Raw genomic sequence first — 14,398 nt, forward strand, 5'->3', positions numbered from 1 at the left:
AGCCCATAGGGGCATTCACTGTTGAATCCTGGTGCAAGCCCACTTTAAACCCCTTTAGGCAGGTGGGGCCCAAATGGGTCTGACATGAATTACCCAGTTAAGACCCACATAAGACCATTACAGGTCCCACTTAAAACCCATCTGGGCATCCACGGCTGGCCCCCGTGTGGATCCCGGGTGCAAGCCCATTTTAAACGCCCTTTAAGCAGGTGGGGCCCAAATGGGTCTGTCATGAATTGCCCGGTTAAGATCCCACATAACACCCTTATAGATCCCTTTTAAAGCCCATCTGGGCATCCACGGCTGGATCCTGGGTGCAAACCCACTTTAAACCCCTTTTGGTAGGTGGGGCCCCAATGGGTCTGGCATGAATTGCCCAGTTAGGACCCACATAAGACTCTTACAGAGCCCATTTAAAGCCCATCTGGGTAGCCATGGTTGGATCCCGGGTGCAAGCCCACTTTAGACCCATTTGGGCAGGTGGGGCCCAAATGGGTCTGACATGAATTGCCCAATTAAGACCCATGCAGTACCCTTACAGGTCCCACTTTTAGTATGTCTGGGCTTCCACGGCTTGCCCCAATGTGGATCCCGGGTGCAAGCCCATAATGGGGCCCACATTTGCCGCCCATGAAGCCCTCATCTGGGCCCCACATGTCATTGCTGGCTGGGTAACAATTCACATAAAACAATACACTGATTTAAATTTTGTAAGACACTTTTTGTTTGGAAAGGCAAAAGGTGGGCGTGATTCACACCTGAGGAGACAATGCCCCCGCATAATGAGGCTGCATACTTAATGAGCCTTTCATTCAGGTGTGTGACTGAGCCACAAGAAAGAATGCAAGGACAATATATATATATATATATATATATATATATAATTGGTTCACAGTTGTTGTTGTTTTTTCCACAAATTGTGCTTGCAAATTGTATAATATCCAAGGTAAACATTTCTAGTAATTGTGCAGTTAATTGTTCTCATACTGTATTTTCAGATTTGGAATATATTCTCTACCCAAATGTGTCACTAATAAAGCATAATCAAATTATTTAAAGAGAAGATTTTGTTTACATCTATCCTTGTGTGTATATATATATATATATATATATATATATATATATATATACACAACACTTTGTTTTTATTGTGAGTATACACAAAAATAATACACACTTAACAGGATCGATTGATGTATGAAACGTGTATGGAAGATCAAAGTCAACAGAGTATTTAGAGTCTCTATTGCACTAAGGAAAAACGCGATACCGCCGACCCCAGGGGGTTAATCAAATACTGGATGAATGTGGATTGGATTTTGATGAAGCATGATGATTGGTTGACGTTAGGCCTGTTGCTCTGAAGACCGTAAGCTGGATCACGAACAGTTGTACTAATCCATCCTCGAATAACAACGAGAGTAAATGAAGATTGCTATGTTCATTCTTACATCCAACAACAAAACACCTCAATCGCTTAGGAGACATTCTTGTCTACAGCTGCTCCAGCGTCGAAACAATGGCGGACTGTGTCCAGCCCACTCAGGGCGGGTCTATGCTCAAACTGCAATGTCCGTCAACAGTCGTGGGCGGGGCCTGTTTTACAGCTCACTCAGGGCGGGTCTATGGTCAAACTGCAGTGTCCGTCAACAGTCGTGGGCGGGGCCTGTTTTACAGCTCACTCAGGGCGGGTCTATGTTCAAACTGCAGTGTCCGTCAACAGTCGTGGACGGGGCTTGTGTACAGCTCACTCAGGGCGGGTCTATGCTCAAACTGCAGTGTCAGTCACCAGTCGTGGGCGGGGCTTGTGCAAAAGTACGTCACATTGCCCTGAATCTGAGAACGGCTTGTTCTGAGACAGTGCTTATGAATTATGGGGATTTAAAAAAAAGCATTGGATGGATTTTTATTATTATAGGGTGGTTGTGTACACACACTGCCAACACACATTTATGTTCAAACGCCATGTAAAAGTGAATTTTGCATAATAGGTGCCCTTTAAATTAATAACTAAAGATTTTACAACAGAAATTAACTTGAACTTAACCCCCTGGGGTCGGCGATATCGCCGGCGATACCAGCTCGCTTTTTTTCTTATCAGTTCAAAAGAGATTCATTTTGCTCTGTTGACTTTGATATTACAAACAAGTTTCATACATCAATCGATCCTGTTAAGTGTGTATTATTTTTGTGTATACTCACAATAAAAACAAAGTGTTGTGCTTTTTGCCAAATAAAGAAAAAAAAATGTGAAGCGAGTTCTGCCTTCTCTCTGTCAGTGAAGTCCATTCTGAAACGCGTCCGAAAATGAACTGTAACTCAGCGAATACTCAGTCAAACAGGCATACAGACACACAGGCATTAAGCTTGAATTCTCTTCTTTTAAATGAAGTAATTTATATAAAAAACAAATATTCTCATCTTGTGAAATCTGTATTAAAAGAGAGCGATTCCAGTCGAGCTCATTAGAGCTCATTCAAATGTAATGTGACCACGCCCTGGAGAGCGCGCGCTATTCAAACGCAAATGACTGAGGCAATCCATGCAAACCTGTGAAATGCCCACACATCAGCTGTAAACACAGCGCGCCGCGAGTGAGGCATAATATAGCCTACCTAATAATCCTGGAGAAAAGTTTCCTCAGAACAGTGCTGATATGAGGAGCAATAGATCCCGCTGAGGAGTGAGGTAGGCTAAGTTATCTTTTCTCAAGTGTTAATGTGGAATAACGTTATGGAATAACGTTAGTGTAGGCCTATGTAAACCGCAAAAAGATGAATCGCGTTTCTATAATATGAATCGCGTTTCTGTGAGATGAATGAAGGGTACATATTTGTAAAGACTGTTTAGCCTAAATATGAATCGCGTATCTGTGTGTGAAAGAATAAACCGCTTTAATCAACTAAAATGCTTTGCTATACTGAGATGAGTAAAAATCGACTGAAATATGTTGAAATAAAATGTCTTTGTATAAGCAACGTATTAAACTGCAAATTAACATTTATATGCCCTAATATTTCATAAAAACACCGTTACAGTCAGGCGAAATATGAAAGAACATTTTGTTGACTAGATTTGGGTACAGTTTTTACTGTAGAATATACTGCCACATCAAATAAGCTTTTGTTTAGCAATTTCTGCTCATATGTTCTATATATATATATAAAATAGCAGTCCGGACAGTCCGGACTGCAGAGAGGATTATTGGTGCCCCCCTGCCAACCCTCCAGGACCTGTACTCTTCCAGAGTGAGGAAGAGAGCAGGTAAAATCATCACAGACTCCACTCACCCTGGACACCCCCTGTTTGAACCGTTACCGTCAGGACGGCGACACAGATCACTGGCCACAAGAACTTCCAGGCACAGGAACAGTTTCTTTCCACAGGCCATTTCCCTTCTGAACACTTAACATGCCCCCCAAAGCATATGCCTGTAAGTGCGATACTCCCACTGTCTAGTGCAATAAACTCAGGTGATATTTATATCTATATTATTCATACTACTCAAAATACTGTAAATATGTTTATAATCTGTAACATGCGCTAGACTCCCACTGTCTAGTGTAATATTCTCTAATTCAGGTGATATTTATATTATTCATACTACTCAAAATACTGTAAATATGTTCATAATCTGTAAATGTTTATTCAGACTAAACCCAACTGTGACCCTACTTTTTTACTTTTATACTATTTTTATTTATTTTTTATATATTTTCATTCTTAGAATTTGTATTACTATGTTCTTGTTGTATTTGTATTTGTATATGTGCACTGGAAGCTTCAGTACCAAGAAAATTTCCTTGTGGGTGCAAGCACACTTGGCAATAAAGCTCTTTCTGATTCTGATTCTGATTCTGAAAATATTATTTTAGTCAAAAATAAAGTCATAAACTAAGATGTTAGATGTTCCAATGTTGGCTATATTCAAGCTAATGAATACATATGATAAAATGTAGGCCTATAATCTTTTTTTTTACAAAGAAAGAGTACACTTGAAATATTGTTGAAATTGTAATTATTGTTGTAATTGTAACCTTTTTAATAAAATAGCAAAACATATTTACAAGATGGATGTAAGCAAAATCTTAAATGGTCAATATAAGTCTTCTTCTAAATATATCTTTTGTCCTTGCATTGTGGCTCAGTCAGTGTCACACCTGAATGAATGGCTCATTATGCATAATGGGTGGGACATTGTATTCTCAGGTGTAAACTACTCCCCCTTTACGCCCCCCTCGCATATTGGCTTTCCAAGCAAAACCTGTCTTACACAATTTAAATCAATGTATTGTTTTATGTGAACGATAAAGCAAGACTATTTTCACATAATTTTGAAGCCAGAACTCGAAGCGACAACATCCATTAGTCAAAAGTCTTGTGGACACATATTTAGTATGAGTTTTGTGGTCTTATTTCAGCAACTTTCATTTTAATTTTTTTCAATAACCACGCATAAACATTATTCTCTTAAAAATACAAACATGTACATACATGTTGCTCACATATTATGGTAGCCCTGTTTGTGCTATATAGAGTGAATTTACACCTTTTCCATTAACATGTTTATAAATAACTGAAAAAAGCACAAATGTCAGAGCATGTCAAAACATCCCAAGGGCCCCAAAAACACCTTAGACCCCAGAGGGTTAAACTGGACAATGACTTTCTTCTAGATCTGCTTTACGGCTAAAACAATTTTGTTACATTATTTTCCTGTTATCACTGTGAAGCTTCTTTGAAACAATCTGTATTGTAAAAAGCGCTATATAAATAAAGGTGACTTGACTTGACAAGTGGTATCGTGGCATTGTAAAATTAATTACCTGAATGAACTGAAATCGAATCTAGCTATAGGCCTACCTGTGGAATTATTCACAGACAGCATGTTCAACTAATAAAGATCTTCATCGCAGGCATACAAAAGGATGCATTTGCATATTTGCTTGCAATTGACTGTATCAACAGAGGTACGGCCCTGATTGCTACTGTTTTGCAAAATGTCCCTTTCCGCCATCTGGCGGTCATTTCGCGAACGACTTTGAAATGCGACTGGTTTATTTTTGCTACGGTGGCTTTGCCGTGCCGGCTAGTGCAGTGGTAATAGGCATTCTGGTTGACTACCTACTGTATAAAGCTGTTTTGGTAATTAGTGAGCTTAATCTATAGAAGGGCTAAAGTAACAGCATTCATTTGGTGTGGAGATTGAATGTTTGGTTTATTCTGTGTTGCAGGTTCAGGCACGATGAACAGCATTATTCCCAGGAGCAAAGCAAAAGGCACTGACATCTGTAGAGTGTATTACTACTATTATATAATCCGCTCTGATCTCGGCTGGTACATGCAGTCAAGCAATTTAAATAAAGGTTATGGCACCACTATTTTCAGTCTGCACCCTTCCTGCCAAAATGGAGACCATTACATTGGTAGTGAAGACAGCTACTTTTACATCATCAAGGGCAGTTCCTACCGCAGAGTCACCAACTTCGAGAAAGACAGCGATGCTGAAGTTTACAGCCTTCATCCCAATTGCCGGGGTGGAGACCTCTACCTCTCAGCCTTTGGCAAGTTTTACATCATCTTCCAAGAAAAGGGCACTTACCGAAGAACAACAAACCTGAATTACGACTCGGAAGCTGTAGAATACGACCTGCATCCCAACTGCAGAAACGGCCTCTATTACTGGGGCGTGCCAGACCACTACTACTTCCTCAAGCCAGTCTCAGAGTCGGGAGTCGAGTACTACAAAGGTACCAACTTCAACAAAGATCAGCGCACTGCTGTCTATTCTGTTCATCCCGATGTTCTTAACTTCCTTCCTGGTGGGCTGTCCGTAACTAAAGGCCCATCCTTTGGCATTTGGGAGAGTATTAAAACTATAACTAATGATAGCAATAAACCAGTAACATGGCAAAAGAAAATCAATAAAAAGGTTGGCTACACTAAGGAGAAGATGTCCCAGATCACACACAACTGGAAGATAGCCACGTCAGCCTCGATTGAATCTGGAGCTCTTGCTGCATTAATTGTGAAGTTGCAGTTCTCCTTTTCTTCAGAATATGGAGGTTTACACGTCAGCACTGAAAACGAAACCTGGAACGAAGCGACTGAAGAGGAAGAACAACTCACATTTGAGCTGAAGCCAAACGAGTCTTTATATCTGTGGCAGTACAGACTGGGTCTCGGTAAAGAACCAGTGTTGTTCTGCCATGATTTAAAGATTGACAATGAGCCAAACCCTCCAACTGAAGACCCACAATCTTTTAATATGGTGGCTAAATCAGGCTTTGGGAAAGTTTTGCAAGAAAAAAAAAAGTGTGCTCAGTCTATATTAGCATAGAAGTAGTCATAGATGTTGTCATAGTGTTACTCAAGTCAACTGAAGTATCTGATTCACAAGTCATAAAATGCGCTGCATCTTGTACTTACAGTATGCACTTGTCATAAACATGTAAAAGCTTGTTGTTTTTCACATATTTTACTTTATAGCATATACATTTTGCTTTTGCTTTTAATAAAGCTGGATACTGCTTTTAATCAGAAAATAAACATAAACAAAACCATAACAGGAACCACTAATGTTGCTGTTTGAGCATAAACAACATATGAAAAGTTGCAACACTCAAAGTTCAAAGCAAATGGAGAGATTTTATTTTACGGAAACCGCTTTTTAAGGACTGATAGGGACTACACGAGCTTCCTCCCGGTTTAGTGACATCAACGCAACAAAGGAATACGCAATAAAGGGGGTGAGTCCATGAGAAGAGGAAGAGTTGTTGTAGTCGAGCACATTTGGGAGTCTGCTCAATCTGCCGCATCCGTCTTTTCACACAAATGCCACTCTGTAGGCATCTTACAACAGTTCCCACTTGAGCGATTTATAGGTTATTATGACAGAATATGCTAATCAAAGACTTGAAGATCATGGAGGATGGATAAAGGGCAATGAAGTGGTTGATGGGTCACAAACATGTGACTACCATAGTCACATGTTTGCCAGGAGCCAGAGCGCCTGACATCAAAGCAAATTTAAAAGTGCTGGCTAATGTGCTAACCGTTAATGCTAAACGTAAATTCTCTAAGATTATTATTCACATCGGCACTAATGATGTTCGATTTCGCCAGTTGGAGATCACCTAAATTAATGTTAAAGAGGTGTGTGAACTCGCAAGTACGATGTCAGGCACTGTAATTTGCTTTGGCCCCCTTCCTGTTCGCAGGAGTGATGAGATAGTTAGCAGACTATCATCACTAAATGGCTGGTTGTCTAAGTGGTGTCCGCGAAATAATATAGAATTCATAGACAACTGGAAAAGTTTTTGGGGCAGACCTGACCTGTGAAAAGAGATGGTATTCATCCCTCCTGAGATGGTATTCATCCCTCCTGGGATGGTGCTGCTCTTCTCTCTAGTAATATGGCTCATAGTCTTAGAGCTCAAACATGACAATCTGGGGCTCAGGTCAGGAAGCAGACAGACTGGCTAAACCGACCGTCTGCTAGCTGTCTCACGTCACCAAGATCAGATAAATCACATCACATAGAGACTCTTTCATCTAGATATTATCAAATAGAGACTATTGAATCTGTCTGTTCCCCAAATTAGGAAATACAAAAAACTTCCAAACCCATCTAAGGGGGAAAAATGTAATTGATGTTCAACAAATAAAAAAACAGATATAATACGGATGAACAAATGATAAAGCTCGGGTTGCTGAATATTCGATCTCTTACTTCAAAAGCACTCATTGTTAATGATATGATTACATACTATAACCTAGATGTGCTGTGTTTGACAGAAACCTGGCTAAAACCAAACAATTATATTACTTTAAATGAGTCCACCCCGCAAGATTACGGTTATAAACATGAACCTCGTCTAAAAAGCAAAGGAGGTGTTGCTGTAATTTATAGTAATATTTTCAGAATTACTAAGAAGTCTAGTTTCAGATATAATTCTTTTGAAGTGTTGGTTCTTAATATAACAATATCTAGTGTAAATGATAAATCACGTTTGAAATTTGTGCTGGCTACTGTATACAGGCCACCAGGGCACCATACAGACTTTATCAAAGAATTTGCTGATTTTCTATCAGAGTTAGTACTGGCTGCAGATAAAGCCCTAATTGTTGATGATTTTAATATACACATCGATAATGAAAAAGATGCATTTAAGGACATTCTTAACTCTATTGGTGTTAGACAACACGTGTCAGGACCAACTCATTGTCGTAATCATACTCTAGATCTAATATTATCACATGGAATAGATGTTGATGCTGTTGAAATTCTGCAGCAGAGCGATGACATCTCAGATCATTATCTAGTCTCGTGTAAACTTCATTTAGCCAAGGCTGCAAAGCCGACTCCGTGTTACAAATATGTTAGACCGATCACTTCTGCCACTTCTTTGATTGCTTTATTAATAATCTTCCTGATCAGTTTCATCATCTCAGCATCCCAGATGGCTTAGACCAGGGTTTCTCAAAATCGGTCCTGGGGGCCACTGTCCTGCACAGTTTAGCTCCAATCCTGATCAAACACACATATTTTTACAGAATTGAATACAGATATTTAATAGTGTGTGTATGCAGTGTTAGAAACTGAGTTCTATCTATTGTTTAAGTGCACTTCACTGTTGGAGTATCATTGTTATACTTGCATCATAAATATTGTGCATATTTTCAATATTTAAATGACTTCAGGAAAGATGTCAATAAAACAACAATACATCTAAGAATTGCACTTAGTGTTAGGTACGTGCCACCTAATATGGCCTAATAGTCCTAGGAAAGCAACTATCTGTCATTTTACATTGCAGTCATTTAAATGTAAGTACAGTATTTATTATAGCTGTGTGTCATAATACAGTAGTGAAATATGGTAGCCTACTGTTGTGTATTGGGGAAAAGGTAGAGGAATTACTATGATTAAAAAATACATTTTCGACCCTTCTTTAGCAAGCTAAACATTTTATGACCATATATTTTGTCATATATTTTAAATTACATGATATAAATGTAAATATATTTCACACTTAACATCATATATTTTTGTTATATTTCAGAATATATTTCAAAATGATAAATATAAGTGGACAACGTCAATGTATTTGGAATATATGCCACATATATTTTTGACACTTTAAAATATATTTACATATTTTTCTTTTGTGTATGGGTTACAAGATTGATAATATCAGGGAGAAAATTATGTTGGAAACTTTATTCCTTCATCGAAGCAAGACCAGGAGACTTGAGATGGATCTTACAAGCAGAAGAGATTTATTCTTCCAAGTCTGTAGTTCATCAAGTCTAATCTAAATACAGTATTCATGGTAGTTATACACATTCAAAGAGGGGAGGGATTACATAGCGGCGGAGACTCTGAATAAAGCATGTTTAGAAAACACACCCTAGACTGAGGGTGTGGCCAATCGGCTCCAGTTCCAAGAGCCATCCAAGACAAAAGGGTGAGAGTCTCACCTACCGAGAGGTGGAGACACGCGTGTAAATTAGGTATGCAAGTTTAGACTGCCTGCCCCAGACTGAGAGAATCATAACAGTCATTGCTAATACACTGAAAAAAATAAATCTGAGTGGATGTAAATGTTAAGTAATTAAAATGTGTGATATCAACAATAAAAGGTTAAGTTTGTATATTTACATTAATATATCTAGTTTTGAATTAATCTGCATTTGTTCAAAACATAAGACAATGTGCATTTTTTCCTTTACAAAATTAATCTAAGTAATCCCAGCCAAACTTTTTAGGTACACACGCACAACAAACAATACCTTGTTTTATTTACTCGGTTAAAAAAAAAAACCTCCCCTTCCTGATTCGTTGGTCTGGAAACCCCTTGCAAGTTGCAATTCCAAACGAAGACGAAGACGCGGACTGAACTTAAGGTAAGAATAAAGTTAGCAAATAAACAGTTAATGTTACTTGGGTTGGTACATTCTTTAGTTTACAGTTTTCAAATTGTTGTACAAAAACGAGGTTTCAATTCAAATGTAATTTGAAGATTGTTGTATGTGGATTTTCTAATTAGCATTAGCCTAGGCCTAACTTACCATGTGGTTACGCTGATAGGTTGCTTTACTTGTAGCTTAACGGTAGGCCTAATTGAAACTTTGCAAGTGGTGATAATAAAATAGTTTGTTCTAGTGTAATTTTAAGCTCACATTAGAATACAGCAATGAAATAAGGGATGTAAGTTAGTGTAAGCACGTGGATTTTCAAAACATCCATGAATAATGTAAGGTAACGTCATTTCTTTTCAATCTGGGTCTTATTAAAAAAAATATGTTTTTGTGTTTAAGTGACTGATGGGAACAACAATCTTTGTTGGCAGTTTGCAGAGGCGAAAAAAATAACAGTTGGCCTAACGTTACGTTAATGGGTAATTGCGTATCTTTAATTTACATCCACAAAACCTGCTTATTCGCCACTGACATGCTCAGATTATTAAAGTGTCTGACAACATTATGGAACGGATCCCTACAGAAGTCGACATACATGTTTGTTATGATCCTTTTATTTAACCCGTTTACGTAGAAAGATTATTGTTTAATATTCACTGCACCTTAAAACATTTACCTGATCGGACTCCAGATATTTGGACACTATTTATGATAAAACTAGGTTGTAGTGACATTAATTTATTAATTTGTCAAATATTGCAGCGTGCGCGCATTTGTAGAAATATCGATTTAGTTTTCAAACTATTTCGTCATACAGAATGCATAACTTTACTCCATTTACCACTGAACTACGCAAGCTGAAAGAGCGCTTACAATTGTCAATCATTTTACGTGACCATAATCCTGCCTTCTGCATGACGCATTCCCTGTACTCTTTTCTCATAGCTCTGAGAGAAAACAAACACAAAGAAACATTTGATATGAAACTAAAGACAATTAACTGTCTGATCGGCAGGTCAACTACCTGCAGTGTTTGTGGAGAGAAAAAAACGTGAAACTATTTTTTTAATTCTAGTTATAGTTAAATGATTTGCTACGATTTGGGTTTCTTGCATTGTTCAGTTACTAACCATAACACTGTGTCCTTACCAGGTTATTCTACTGACAAGTTGACTACATTGGATAAAGGTATGTAACTTTCAATATATTATATTTAAATTCTATAATAAATGTAGTGAGGAAACTAGGGGTGAAGTTATAACTCAGTTAGCTCATGGGCCAGACAAAATTTCAAAAAATTTCATTTCAAATGGCAAAGTTCCAGTTGTCCTGTTTGTTCTTTTTTTTTTTTTTTTTTTGCATTTCACAGAACAAATTTATAGTCCTGTCAAAAATTTCGTCAAAAAAGTGACTTATTAACGTGTATGCACCATATGTTGATGGCTGCTCAAAGTCTGCCATTGCATTAGTTGCATTGCATTGCATGGTAATCTATTTTTGTCTTTCCAGACATCAGGCCACCTAAATGTTGTTCCTAGTGTTTTTCTAGGGTTACTTTTTCTAGTTGGTATTCTGTTTCTGTTTCTTTTTCACTGTGTCTCTAATTCTTTCAGTATCTCATGATGTCTCTCCATCTCTCTTGGTCTCTTTCTCAGATCGAGGAGGAATTCCGGAGGATCACACTGAAGCCACTACAGTCCACATTCTTTGGGAAGTTGGACGAATACACGCCTAAATTGTTGAGACTCTGCAGGGGGACGGGAGGAGCTGTAGGGAAGAAACTTGATGAGACCCTTGAAATCATGAATGAGGCATGTACTTTTAAAATTGTAGGAGTTACTTTAATGTTGTAGCATTCCGATATCTGTACTCAAAGGGTCACACAAAAATTGAATTTCTGTCATTAATTTCTTACCCTCATTTCGTTCCAAAATCGTAAGACCTTCTTTCATCTTCGGAACACAAATTAAGTTATTTTTGATATAAATCGGACAACTTTCTGACCCTCCATAGACCGCAACGTCATTGCAACTTTTAAAGTCCAGAAAGGCGGTCAAAACATCGTTAAAATAGTCTATGTGACTCCAGTGGCTCAACCTTAATGCCATGAAGAGGCAAGAATACTTTTTGTGCACACAAAAATAATGATATTATTCAACTATTTAATCTCTTCTATGTCAGTCTCCTACGCTGTTCACGTAGTAAACACAGCATTGCCTTTCCGTGTTCTACTTCAAAACGCCGGCTTAGTATTGGCCTCTGGTTGGCCAGCTCCTGCATCAGCATCACATGCATTTATCATTGTGCTTACGTGAACAGCATCGGCCAGTATACTCGTCACTTCATCACATTAAGGTTGAGCCACTGTAGTCACATGAACTATTTTAACGATACTTCCTTTCTGGGCCTTGAAAGTGGTTATGACGTTGCTGTCTATGAAGGACTGAGACAGCTCTCAGATTTCATCAGAAATATCTTCATTTGTGTAATCTTACGGGTTTAGAACAACGAGGATGAGTAACTGACAGAATTTTAACTTAAAGGGTTAGTTCACCTGGAAATGAAAATTCTGTCAGTAATTACTCACCCTCATGTCGTTCCAAACCTGTAAGACTTTCGTTCTTCGGAACACAAATTAAGATATTTTTGATGAAATCTGAGAGCTGTCTCACTCCTCCATAGGCTGATTGGTAATTGCATCTATCAAGGCCCAGAAAGTTAGTAAAGAAATTGTTAAAATAGTCCAAGTGACTACAATGGCTCAACCTTAACTTTTTGAAGCGACAAGAATACTTTTTGTGTGAAAAAAAACACAAAAATAACGTCTTTATTCAACTATTTATTTTCTTCCGTGTGGGACTCTGATGTTCACGAAAGCCCCACGACGCATGCGCGAGAACGTAGATGACGTCCTGACATAGCCGGAATCACTTCACTGTCTGTTTACAAGCAGGGGACATACTGTGTATGTAAGCTATTTGAATTCGACACATTGATTATGCTTTAGGTCTCGATGTAGTGTATAAAATGTTTTTTAAGTGTTTGAAATCTGCAGACATATTTACAAAGACAAAGTTACAAAGTTTTATGTACAGTGCGCATCATCCTCTGCTTGTAAACAGACAGTGAAGCGCTTCTGGCTATGAGGACGTTATCTTCAGCATCTTCTCAGTTCTTGCACATGCGTTGTGATGCTCTCATGAACTCACGTCAGAGTCCCACACGGAAGAAAATAAATAGCTGAATAAGGTCATTTGTTTTTGTTTGTTTTAGCGCACAAAACGTATTCTCAACGCTTCATAAAGTTAAGGTTGAGCCACTGTAGTCACTTGGACTATTTTAACAATCTCTTCAAGTGACTTTCGTTCTTCGAGTGACTTTCGATCTTCGATTGACTTTCGTTCTTCGAGTGACTTTCAGGCACAATTTTTACATAAGTATATGGATCAAAACTACCACAGCAACCACGTAATTCCACCCAGATTTCTGTTCAGAGGGAGAGCAAAGAGCTAAATGCATTCTTCACATTAGCAAACAAAAAGTAGGTTAAATTCTCTCTGGTATATTTCACAGGTTTGTGATGACGACGATGCTGCAGCCATCCATGAGGCCATCACTTCATTTTTGCTCGACATCTTTGTGGTCAGCAAAGCCAGAGATGGTGGTCTTGAGAAGCCAGAAGATTGTGTGAGCGTGTTGTTTTAAAGTCTTAGAGTATGTTACTGTACAGGACTGAAAAACACATCTTTATAGAAAATATTATGTAAATGTTTATTTTTCTGAAGACAATAAAGCCTTGTGAACTTTCACTTAATGAGTTTTCCTCTAGCACCACCATGAAGCACAATTTTCTGTTGTACACAATGTCTCAACCTGTGAGATGAATATATTTTATTATACTTTTTTTATACTGACCTTGTCAGTTTTTACTATCAAATGGCCAAATGTCAGCTTTATGTAATGTAATAACTAGATTTTCATATTTGATGAGTACATTCCACATTCATACATTCCAAGTACCAGTGTTGAACTTTTACTATAGTAGTAAAGAATGTACTATTTGCATTTATACTTTCAGTAGAAATACTCAGTTGCTAATTATAAAATTTGAGTACTTGTAACTTTAAAATACACTAACAAATTTTGAAAACAGTAGATCCCACTTGAAATTTGTAATCTGGAAATGTAAAAATTAAGTTGGATTCAATCAAAAATAAACATTTAGAACTCTTAAAGTTATGTAGATCACACACACAAAAATGACTAGAGCAATGCTAAAATTAAGTTAACTTTATGTACAAATTTTAAGTTAATTAAATAAAAAATTAAGTTAACTTTATGTATAAATTTTATTTTAACAAACAGAAAAGTTAAGTAGTTTGTACAAAGACTAGTCTTGTTGGATCTATGTAATAAAATTATGCAAAAGAATTCATCATATTTTTTAAGTAAATCAAGCAGAGAATTTTTACAA

At 37.7% G+C, this 14,398-nt stretch overlaps 1 long non-coding RNA gene across 1 annotated transcript; it reads left to right on the forward strand.

The window, feature by feature from the left end:
• Positions 1-9,845: 9,845 nt before the first annotated feature.
• On the forward strand, positions 9,846-14,073 carry LOC311299067. Its single transcript, XR_014629042.1, has 4 exons — positions 9,846-9,909; positions 11,077-11,112; positions 11,580-11,735; positions 13,498-14,073. It is a non-coding gene; the product is annotated as an uncharacterized lncRNA (long non-coding RNA).
• The last annotated feature ends 325 nt before the right edge of the window (positions 14,074-14,398 follow it).

This window comes from Rutilus rutilus, assembly GCF_951802725.1.
Source record: "Rutilus rutilus genome assembly, chromosome: 10".
In the NCBI taxonomy this organism is placed as follows: Eukaryota; Metazoa; Chordata; class Actinopteri; order Cypriniformes; family Leuciscidae; genus Rutilus; species Rutilus rutilus.